This window comes from Hirundo rustica, chromosome 10 (assembly GCF_015227805.2).
Source record: "Hirundo rustica isolate bHirRus1 chromosome 10, bHirRus1.pri.v3, whole genome shotgun sequence".
Lineage (NCBI taxonomy): Eukaryota > Metazoa > Chordata > Aves > Passeriformes > Hirundinidae > Hirundo > Hirundo rustica.
The window spans coordinates 13,087,621-13,099,964 of record NC_053459.1 but is presented as its reverse complement, the minus strand read 5'-3'; the positions used below and the strand labels follow the sequence as shown (position 1 = coordinate 13,099,964).

The window sequence follows — 12,344 nt, the reverse complement described above, 5'->3', positions numbered from 1 at the left end:
AATAAATCTCCAGCTTCTTACCTCTTCTGCTTTCGTAATTTAAATTCTTGAGCCTGGGCTACAAGTATTGCTTGATAAGTGCCAACAGCTAACATGTCTGTTAACCTTGTGAGTGTTAAAATATATTGTCAGGGGTCTTCTGACAGAGTCATGTGTAGTGCTGAGTAGCTGCCTACCACAGGAAAAAAAAACCCCAAAAGTTAGACAATCTTCAGACCTTTGGTACACTCTAATTATGGTATGAATTGTGTGAATTTCATTTGTACTTGGGTATTTATACATATCTCATTAATTTGTTACAAAGAGGGAAAAATCATTACTGTAGAGTCAAATTGCCTGTAAATGACTTAAGGAATATGTTAATGATCCTGCTCCAAATGAATAATAATAACACAGGTGCACTTGAGATGCGATCATTTAACTGACAGCACACAGCTTCTAATGTCTTGAATATCCATGATAATGGTGATGTCATAGCAGCCAGTTAAAATAATCGCTCACATCCTCCATTTAATACACAGGAGAACTGTGGGTATAATTCCCATATAGAGCTATTGCCTTGCTTATTTAAGGAATGGTTAATTTATAAACAGATCAAGAAGTCACTCTGCATTGATTTTAATGCAATATGTTTCCTGTAAAATGTCACACTATTGTCTCTGGTAGAAAATAAACATCGATGGCAGAAAGGCTTTACTGCATCAATTTGATGTTACAGTGTAAAGGAACTTAGCTCAAAATATCTGAGTTTAATAAATGTATGAATTATACTTCACCTGCTTTGCTGCTTACATCCAGCTAAACCTTTTGTGTTTGCTGTTCTAAAGGTGCTCGTAGTTCAGTTCCCTCTGAAGGTGATGCCTGTGGGAATCGGGATGTGGGCTCTGATGCGCACAAAACAGCCCCTGTCTACAGATGTGCTGCCTCATCAAGACAAGATTTGACCTCTGTAAAGGCCAGTCTTCTGCGCTTATGTCCCATTTCATTTCACACAGCTGTGCAATGCATTTCAATGCATACTTTTCAAATGTATTTGTGGCTAAGATCAGATTTTAAGTGTCTAACAGTCAAAAATTTAAATAGTCTACCTCAAACGTGCAGGAGTTCAGAAAAGGCAGCAGCATGCTGCCTAGGTGTTATCTCCATGATAATAGCAATGAAACTGGAGCAGTAGCTAAATATAGAACAGTTTTTCTGCATCTATTTCATGTGTTGTCATGTAATTACAAATAGAAGAAGAATTAAATCTCTAGCCTGTAATGAGGTTTATGAGGAAAACCTAGAGAATTCTTAATGTAAAAGGGGTTGTTTCCAGTTAAGGTTAGCACTGTATGCCTTGGGAAGAACGCTACCACCTTATTTAGAATAATAGTACTGTATTGATGCAGGTTATGTTAGCAGCAAGAGTGTGTGCTTGGAGGGGAGAACTCTTTTGAAGATGTCAGTTCCAAAGCATAATAAAACAGGTGCATCTTAATAGGTCTACCAGGAATGTTTTAGCTGTTAGCATCTTTTAAATGCTTCTGTTGAGAAACCCTGTTTTCATAACAAGGTTGGTGAGTATTAAACCTGTGATAGTTCTTTCTGGGATTACTATAATTTATAAAAACTATAAAAACCTGCTAAAAAACATTTGTGTATTTATAAACATTGTAATCCAGGGGTCCCACTGATATTTGTGGTGAAGGATACGCCTAAGGGCACATAACCCTGCTTGTACATTGCCAGGACTGCAATCTGGTTTATGACAAAACAGATTCATTTATCTCCAAATAAATAAATTACTTTTGTGAACATTTAGAAACATTTGCATAATTAGGCTGTAAGATCTTAGCAGCCTTTTCATAATAATTAAACTAATCTAATCTTGGACAGGGTAAACAGACTTACTAGGCTGAGAGCAGCCTTCAGGCAAGGAACTTACTACATTCTACAGGAACTGTAAGGCTGATGATGTTTGTTAATTATGCAGAGCTTTTACTCCCCAGTAATAGCAGCGTTTGTATTGCCTGAAGCTCAGATAGCTACTCCCAAGCACATAAAATCAGGCTCTGGGATTTTTTTTTTTTTTTTTTTTTTTTCTTTCTTTAAAAAAAAAACAACAAACAAAACAGAAAATAAAAAAAAGAAAACACAAAACAAAACAAAGAAGATACTTCAAAATGATTATACGCTTTCAACAAGGAGGCATCAACCTTACAGCATTGGATCCTGGAGCTGCACACAATTGGCTCCCTCTGCAGTCATGTGGTCTTCAGATTTGGAGTCTCTCATTCCATAGAGAGACAATGAGTTGTGAGGCTTGGTGAAAGAACAACAGAAGACACCACTTGATTTTCTGGGGACCTCAGGAAGAAAAGATTGAGAATATCAAATAGGTCTTACCCAGGACAGTTGTCAGTCAAGCAGTCAATCAAAATTTATAACCATAAATCAAAAAAGAAGATCAGAAACAGCACCTAGCAAATTCTGAATAGATGTTCTTTCTTTAAAGATTCTGTTATCTTTATCTAGTTTTATATGAGCTATCAGCCCATGAAGACTTCAACTGACAAGTAAACTCAAGAAGAAGGATTTTTCTGCTTACAAGCAGGGCATTGCATTAACAAGGATGATATTCAAGCTCTACAAGCTTATTTTTAAGAAACCATCTCTCAACAAAGCTGTTTTGTAGACAAAAAATTAATTTCTATTATTTTCCTCAAAACTGGCCATGCAAGAAAATTCTCATGATTTTTTTTTCTTTGTGCTTTGCTTAATTTAGAATATTTTTATAAAAACAAATTCATGTTATTAGACCTTAAAAGGATGATTTATAGTTTATTATTTTTTTCCTCAGAATCTGCATGCAAATTCATGATGCATTACCTTTTTCAGTAAAGATTTAATTATGTCTGGATAGGAGTAGTGATGCCTGACCCCTGCAAGGCAGGTGGTTATACTGTGTGAAGCATTGCCTCTAATAATCAGTGGCTGGATTTCACTGATACCAAGAAGTAGAATGCTTTAGGAATTTCTCCTGTTCATTTCAAAGGTTGTTCCCTGAGTAAATGATGTTAGATGAAGTTTTCAGAATCTGTCTCTTCAAACAAGTTACATCAGGATTTGCTTATGAAGAGGGACTTACAGATCTAAATAACCACCAATCTTTTAAAGCCTTGAGGGCCAGAAGATTTGGAACAGGTGATGCATCTATGGATTTTTTTTCCATAATAAATGAGTGGGTAGAGGCAAGAAATTGGCAGGAATTTGTTTTCAGTTTTTGCCTCTTCTGGCCTGTACAGCTGAGCTATCCAAAGATGGTGTAATGTATGGATAATAAGGAAGCAGCCCATTGCCAATTAATTCTGCACAAGAATGTTGCAAGATATCAACTCTCCCACTGCAGTTTGAACTTCCCTGCTTCAGGCCCTCTTCTTTTTTACTGTGCTTTTTGTTCCCAGGTACATTATTTCACCACATTTAGTGAGTCCAGCATGTCTGCCAGTCAGTGCTATAAGCTAGTGAATTGTTGCTGTTCCCGTTAATGTTTTGTGGTATTGCCAATGGCACAAATTCAAGTACTACGTGTTGTTCTTTATTAACCTTCATGAGGGATTAACAAAAGATTCTTGTATCAATGAAATTAATCAGAAAGAAAATTCCTGGTTTAAAGCCATGAATTGTGTAAACAAATAATGTTGCTCTCTAGTCTTCAGGTGGCCCTCCAAAAAGTTCGCTTTGACAATCCAGGCTAAAGACCTCTGAGCTAGAACAGTTTTTCCTAATGCTGCAAAAAGCCTGGAAATAAGGCTAGAAGCGACTGCTTTGGGTTTCCTGGTCACAGGAACAGCTCCTGGTTTCTGCGAGGTGCACACCTTCACCTGAAGCCCTATTCCCCCTCTCAGCAGTGCATTGCATAGCTATGCAGAATTTATTTGCCAGAAATACAGAATTCATTTAGGATAGAGGTGTTGCCAAGGTTGGACTAGCAGATTTACAGTGTGGAGATGTGGCACTGCTGCTGTTGGAACTTCCACCCTTAGCACCATTTCCCCCAGGGTCACTGCTCAGCCCCTGGACCAGCGCAGGTCAGAAGAGTGAGCAGGAGCAACTCCAAGCCTCTTGTTCCTTGGCCACAGCAGGAAAAGTCACATTGCCTATGCTCTTAGCAAATAACACAGATTTTGAGATTATGATATGGACAAATTACACTATGTATAATATTTAGTGTCTCTGGTTATTGATTGCTTTTGATAGTTTATATCTTTAACATGAAGCTAATGATCAGATTAGATTTAATAGGTACATAACTTGGAATTTTAGGATCTGCTTGTATGTTGTTGTTCAGTGTGTTTGACTACATACGGTGCAATGCAATATCCACCTTCATCTGCCTCACTTAGCAGTAGAGGTAAATGAGCCCCCTCTTTTTTTATCCTGCCCTCCTTAAGTTTTCAGTTAAATTATAAGGAGAACATGAGACTGACTGCTGTATTTCTCTGTGGAGACAAAGAATGCCGTTCTCTCTGCTCACCAGACTCTCTGTGTTAGAGTTAAATTTTCCCTCCCCTCACCCTTATCTCTTCAGAAGAATGAGAAAATGGTGCATAAAGCTGCTACTTTGAGATACAGTTGATTCCTGGGTGCTGTCTGAGTAGGTGCAGTTATGTCTGCTGCTCTTTCAGGACAGAATGTAAGATTTGGGACAAATTGGCCCATCAAACCCATGTACCACCTATTTGCAAAATGGCACAGCATGCTGAGGACATTAGAAGCATCTGAAGATGGTGTTATGTTGAATACCTGTATATGACCACAGATAATTAGAATAACAGGGTTTTTTATAATTATGGTTTTATGAGAAATTTGCATTGTTATCAGGCCATCTGTTATGGACCAGGAAAAAGCTTGGCTTATGAAGATAATCCACATTTTTCAATCCCTATATAGAAAGAAATGTCATTCATAGCTACAGCTTTTTCTCGTGTCTAGCTCTGTTAGAATTCCATTGGGTGAACAAATTTCAGGGTTTAAACCCTGAATAGTTGAAATACTGAATATTTTTGTTAGTATAAAGCTCACTTGTGATCAAGGAAGGTATTTTGCATTATTTTTACCCTGTGTACTCTTTGAAAATGGTATTTTAGGAAAGCCTGGTACATACAGGTATCATTTTCTTGAGAGTTTGAAAGGGGAAAAAATTAAAAATTGTCAGCTTTCTTATTTCCAACACTTCAAAGCATATTTACTAAAGATATGTTGACTGGATTTCTGTATAATTTTGTGTGAATGATTTATCTTGTCTGGTCCAGAATGTAAACTTGCTAAACATTGTAAATTAAGGAATTTTTTTTTTTTTTTTTGGGGGGGGGGGGAATGCTTACTAATTTGCATTATAAACAGCAGCCCAATTTCAGGCAAGCTATGCTTTTATTTCAGGAGTGTTAGAGACAGAACACTAATTACAGAGTGGGAACTTTCAAAGGTGGGTAGAGAACAAGAGCATAGGCCAATGACACACAAATTACTTAGATTGTTTTGAAAAGTCAATATGGTTTCATTCTCTTCTTATTCCTTTGCTATAATCTTTATAGATTATAATAATATCTTGATTACTCTTTCTCATTAAGTCACTAGTTATTTATTTTTTTTTCTTATTTTTTTTTTCTTAAATTCTATTATGTACTGAAAATTCATGCAATTTCATGATTGGTAAAAAAAAAAAAATTGTTTTTTCTTAAGAAAAAAAGTTTGAGCTTGAGAGTTAAGAGCTTGAGATCAGTTCAAAGTGAAGGGAAGCCAGACTTTAGTTAGTCCCTCAAAAGCAGTTGAATAATATTGTCAGAATAATAATCCCCAAATCCCAGAACTCAGTGGATGCAGATCTCAAAGCTTGATTTATGCTCCAGTTTTGAAGCATGTCACATTTCTTTCTCTTTGTATTTTATTTGTGTACCAATGACAAAAAATGCTAGAGATGCGTAGAAGACTTGGGAACAGTGTATCAAAATAACAGTTATCAAAGCTTATGATATTGACCAGAATAATGTCAAGGAAAAAGATTGAGTTGGAAGCAAAAATACCCAAGAAAAGGTGAGACTGGAATCATTTGACTAGCTTCTTAAGAAAAATAAGATACACAACTTTCATCTGTAAGTATCTGCATGTTTTTACTGGAGGTCATGACTAGTGACTATTTGAATTGTTAATGAATTCAATTTCAATCAGTTTAAAATTTTTGGAAGAAAATCTGCTGTTTAGAAAGAATGTATATAAACTCAGCCACCCCTAGGTGAAGTGAAAAATCTGTTAATCCAACAATACAGTAAGTGTCTGAAACGAAAAACGGTAGCACAGATGTGATTTTTGTAATCCTTGATCTCCTTATTTGGAATAGCTTTAGTCTAAATACATCTACTGAATGCACAGCAGAGGCAGGAGTCTGGTCTAAGTGAGAAGGTAAGAAGGGACCTGCCTACTAAGGGAACAGTGCAAATTATCCCATCAAGGGGGAAGGACAGGAAATAGAGTAGGAGCCTGAGCTGACTAAATCAAGAGCACTTCCCATACTTCAGACATGAGAAGGAGGATTGCACAAAGTGGAAACTAGGTCAGCTTGCTACGGCAAACTGCACATGTGTAAATCAGAGGATGTTCCTGAGAGGGAAGGCTGTCTGAGGGGACAGTGGAAGGGCTCAAGTGTCGAGCCTTTTCTGCTGGATTTCAGGATAGAGGTCAGCTGCAATAAGGTGGCCTAACACCAGCACCAACAGGAGAGAATAAGGAAGAAACAGGTTTGACAGCGTGTATAAAATGTAGATGTTTTCATGCCAGCTGGGCAGGTGAACTTTGTTCTTGTTGCTTAATGGGCAGGTAGGTGAACTCTCAGAGCCTATAACAGTTATCTGCAGGAACTTCTGAGAGGCAGACAAGTTACCTAGATACTAGAAAATGTAGATTTAGTGATTATGTAGAAAGAGTGGGGAAAGTGAGGAATTTATAAAATAGCCAGTTGCTAGAAAGATACTGAAATGTATAGAGACATGTACTGAGCAAGCATGTACGTGTTGTTCACACAAAAGATCTCTGTTGGGTGAATACCCAAAGGTTTCTGTTCTGGATCAGGTATTATTCCTGTTTTCATTAATGACCTAATTAATGGTCCTGAGAGTAGTCTACTGCATTTGCAGGGGCCACCAAACTAGAAGAAAGTGACACTCTAGGTTTACAAAAGGCATAGGAGAGCACAGGAGAAATAAGGGGTTTGTAGATAATGATGTAATAGTCCTGGTGGACCAGAGGTCAGAAGCAAGTAAGAACTGGTGAGCTCTTGCAAAGTTTTCAAGTGATGAATTGGGATATAAGCATGCAGAATAATGCTACTGTAAGCACCAGGAGGGTCTCATCAGGACTGTTTGTTCCAGTTTTGGTCTTGAAATAAATTGTGGACCAAACAGAGGTGGTCCAAAGGAGAGCAGTGAGAGATTGGGGCCTGGAAGAAATATGATGAAATAAAATGATACTGAACTCTGTGTGTGTATAAGCATGTGATAATAGGCAGTGCAAAAAGAAATATCTGCTAGAAAAAGAAAAGACATTTGTTCTCCATGTCTCTGAAGAATAAGCAGGGCAGGCCTAACGTGATGCAGGTTAGGTATTTGAAAAGCTTCCTAATAGTGGAGGGTGTTGCTGTTCTTTGAAAATCACCTGTCATATTAATAAGCTGTCAGAGGAGTCTATGGAATACCCATTTTTAAAGGTCTTTAGGAACAACTGAGTATCTAATATAGGTCCTTTAAGCACAGTTTTCTCAAGGTAGGATATAGGGCAGAGGAATTTTTTACTTTCATCACTATGTACAGCTTTTTTCAGCTGTTTGAATCTACTTTATCTCCTCTGTGAGTGTAAAATGAGTGACAAATTCCAATTTGAACTACCGCATGCAAACCTGGGCACACAGGAGCTGCTGCAAGTAGTTCCCTTTTTTGCCTACTGAGCTTACTCTGGGCACTACCTGAAAGTGTGATGGGAGTATTTTCTGGGATGGCAGTATTTCTCTTTCTTCTCTTACTCTCCAAGTACAACTCCTGTTGTGCATATAACCCCTGTGTATGAGACCTGAATAATTTGGTTATGTGTATGGTTTAAGGTTTTATTCTACTACTTGCGGGGCCAGACACTTTGCAATCTTACTTGCCACCTGGTCTCCTGACCAGAACCAGGGTTGTTACAGACAGTTCTGGGAAGGGGTCATGAGAGAATAATCCATTTGATCCCAGTGACAGAAAGAAGACAAACAGGGATGTGACTTGAAAGTGCTGTGTTTAGGAAAGTGGGGAAGCTTCTGGCAAGGATGGCTGACCACAGGCTGGCAAGCACATTTAAAATGGCTTGGATAACAGAGTCAATGAAAGGGACATTTGATTCAGAACTTCTTCCAGGGAAGACATCTGCTGCTTCTTTCACACAACCATAGTCTACCTTGAGTGTGTCGTCTGTTGAAATGGTTATCCCAGGCTCTCCGGGAATAAAGGAGCCTCTTACAGCTTCTAAAGTATCCAAGAGTGAACTGTAGGCATTCTTGTATTAGTCAGTTGCCCCCACTGCCCGCAGAAGAAAGAAGTGCTGCTCAAAGTCTAACACTGCACTGATCTATGCTTTTGGAGCAGTCTAAAAGTCAGTGAGCTGTCCTTATCTGTACTTGGCTATAGCAGGTAGGATTTTTTGATACCACATGCTGTTTCTGCCACAGCACCTCTTTACATCTGTCCAAGTGATCTTGAGCTCTACTTCCTTCTGCAGTATCTGCATCTTCTCCTGTGCTAAGCAGACAGAATGAGCCTTTGTGGCCCCTGGTCCCATTTCAATGGGGCAGAATTTTGGCTGCCTTTTGCAGCACCCCAGTTTGTCCCATCCCAGGCTTGATATCATTGGTGAGCAGGCGTGAACAGGCTCTTTTTGGTTAGGACTGGGCTTCATGTGCCATAACAACTGTTTAGGTAATTAAGAATTTAGAAAATGTGATGCCATGTTTAGGATATAACTCCTCTGTTCCATGAAAAAGAAGTGGGAAGATGTGATGACTGCTCTCTGAACACTGAGAGGTGTTTAAGAAAAGGTATCTTACATTTTGTACGTTCAAGCGTCATTTGTCATTTACAAAGAAAGCCGGTTTACACTAGATGCCTAGGTTTTAGGTAGCTAAAGTAAGGAGAGATGAATCTCATCATTATCAGAGAACAGTTTAATTCAGTACCCACAAGATCAAGGTTAGGCCTTTAGAAATCCACTATGAACTCCATAGATCACTTATGACTTCAAGTGAAATATAGAATCTTCTAAAAGCCTGGATATGTTGCCTTTATTACTTGTCTCACTTCACCTGCTGCTTGCTGTTTTATTGCAGCAGCCTGGAAGGCAGCTTTCCTTACACTGCCTGAAGAATGAGTGTGAATGTTTCTCAGTTATATTAATTCTTCATTACAGAGAATATCCTTAACAAAAGAATGTAATCCTCTGTAATTCCTTGCAATTTGCTAGGAGTATAAGTTCTTGCTGAAAATTTTCTTGTTTATGATTTGGATTTTTAATTAACTTTACATTTTAGCAAAAACCCATAGAATCATTCTTAGCTGTAAGCTGCCAATGTAGTTTGGGCATCCTATCTACCATCTCCACAGCAGTGTGTACTCGAGCATCATTGGCACTTCAATTTCTCTGTCTTACATAATGGAAAATTAGTAGCCCAGATACTTAATCTCCGCTTTGAATGGTTATGCTTTCATACCACTCAGCATTAAGGCAGAAAAACAACTACCAAGGTGTGAAAATCAAGATATCTTAGAGCTGGGAGATGTGTAGCTCTTTCAGTTTTGATACAGAACCTCCAGTCCTTATTTGTAGTGCACATTAGTTCATCCCTTGGTTTCCAAAAGTGTGGCAAAAATTGCCCAGCTCTTCTGTTGTGAATGTTTTACATACTCTGAAAGGTTTTAATCTCAGACCATTTTTCTAAGGGCTGAATATTGAAAGTAAGATTTTTCATTATATCTCTTTGACGGTTGATAAAATGTACTTACTAATGTTGTTAGTACTGATCTTCCCTTGAGCTGCCCCTTGAGTAGGGAGCAAAATTTATTCTTGGGATACCTGGACTGGGTAGCCTGAAGTGAACAGTCTTCTGTTGCAGTGGCTATTATTGCCAGTGTAGAAAATCATACTGCACAAGAAATCAAAGATTCAAGCAGAAATAGAGGGCTCATTTGTAAAAGAGCCAAGTTAAAAGGTAACTGCTCTAATAGTTTGTGGGATGTCTAATTATCCAAGTTATGCAAATAAAATCTTTTGATTTTTCCTTGTAATCCTACTACATTATTCCTTTGGGATCTGCCTTGACTTAATGTACTGAGAGTAAACAAAACTAGCAAACAGTAGTATCACATTACAAAGTAATTCTGTGCATGGACAGTGTGCTGGTGAGTGCATTTTTGAGGGGCTGTTTTCTGGTTTTGATGGGTTTGTGTGTTTGCTTTTAAGCATTTGTCCTAGCAGGTAAGACAAATAAATGTTCTCTTTCCCTTCTCAATATGGGATCTTGGAAGAGTTCATTTCCAGTCTCTTATACTGTTATGGGAAAAGCAGAGCGATATTCTTGGCTGACGACAGTGCAGTTTCCAAACGTTACCATGGTGATCACCTATGTAACATCACTACCACTTTTCACAACAGCTCAATTTGAGATTCAAGTTGAATATTTCCATGATTATGGGAGGGTAATTATTTCATTACTCAAGGGAAGAAGATTTAGGAGGTAAATAGCTCTTCATTAGTTCTTAAATGATTTCCCCAGTCTTTTTAGGCCACAGAAATGCCAAATATTAAAGTGACAGAAACAGAGGGTCAAATTCTGATCTCCCTCTTCATCTTGCCTACCTCTCAGCTCCCTCTCAGCAGCCAAGAAAGTAGAAATGTCTCTAACTACTAAACACTCTTGCAACTTCAGGCATTTGGTGTGAGGCTTTTTCTTTAAAGGTTGCCCTTTTTTCCCAAGGTGCTCAGTTTTTTCAAACATGCAATGCAGTGGAAGTCCAGCAAAATTGCAGGTTGGATTGCTGACCACTCCATGTAACTTTGAAAAGTCACAAAAGCAAGTTGAAAGGAAGTAGCACCCAAAATTCTGGCCTGTTACTCAAGAACTTCCTTGTTTTAATAGTAGATATTAATGTCTTTTGTGCCTAGGACAAGCCAGAGCCCATTAACTGCTTTCCTGCTTTTTTTTTTTTTTAATTCCTTCAGAATTTGAGCAACCAAGAACTTAGACTATAGAGTGATTAAGTGGGAACTATTGATACCTTCTATTATTGGTGGTGATATTTTGTGGAGTTTATGTGCACATTTTAATTGAACAAAGCCATCTATCTATAATTAGAAGTGGATGTAAAGAAACTTTGAAATGAAACGTTCAGTTCTACTGGGAATTTTATAAGAAGTTCACCTTTATTGTTAATTGCAAAGGGGACTGTCTTCTACTAATTAAATCAGCAATGGAACATCAAATAGGTTTTACAAATAACTTAATGGTTTATAAACAAATAATTGCCACAGCAAAATAAGCACACATAACAGAAAAAAAATTATATTGCTACACTGTTATTAATTTGTCCCTTCATGTTATAGAATATGCAGGTCACAGGAGACTGTCATTAAAGAAAGCTTGCAGATACCTCCCTTTGTATCATACTGTTTGTTAGGATCCAAGGGTGAAATGATTCATTATTTCCTTTGCCTGTATTTTCATGTTTTCCAGTGAAAATAAATGAGTAGATTTACATAATCACAATAAGACATTTCAAGAATAGTGGCGCAAAGTTTTTTAGATGTTATCACCAGCCTGCCAAGGTTTCAGGATACTACTTATACATCTAGACAAGCAGCTGTTTGTGTTGTTTTGGCTGACTGTCATTGTGTTCCTTTATTTTTTATGGCCCAGGGTTCAGCAATGATGCAACTCCGTAATCAAGTGATTGGGAATATAAAAGACACAGGAAAATACTGCAGTGTTATGCTAAATCAGACTGAGGTAGAACATGGCTAATCAACATTTTTCTGTTTTGTATGCTATTTCTCAGGGATATCTGCCAGAGAGAAGGTAAGACTAGGTCACGGTGGAATTAACTAGAAAACGGAAAACACTTTTTTCTTTTTTTTTTCCCCAGAAGAATCTCATTTATGGAAGGAGACTTTTCAGTACCAGTTTTGTTGATGCTTCCTCAGACTGAGAGTGAAACTGCACATTATGAAGCACCTGATTTAGAATGCTTGCCTGGAGACCTCAAATTCATGCCCTACCTTGGTCAAACTGC

The 12,344-nt window shown here is 37.9% G+C and overlaps 1 long non-coding RNA gene across 10 annotated transcripts in view; it reads left to right on the top strand.

Annotated features, from left to right (window-relative positions):
* The window catches only part of LOC120757144 (uncharacterized), a 150,368-nt gene that overhangs the window by 116,328 nt on the left and 21,696 nt on the right, over positions 1 to 12,344 (top strand). Inside the window, exon 7 of one of the 10 annotated variants that reach the window (XR_009208196.1) lies at positions 828 to 1,459. The exons of the other annotated variants lie outside the window; for them this stretch is intronic. This is a non-coding gene — a long non-coding RNA (uncharacterized LOC120757144). Of the gene's footprint in view, positions 1 to 827; positions 1,460 to 12,344 lie in introns of those variants that run through there. 10 annotated transcript variants of the gene reach the window in all.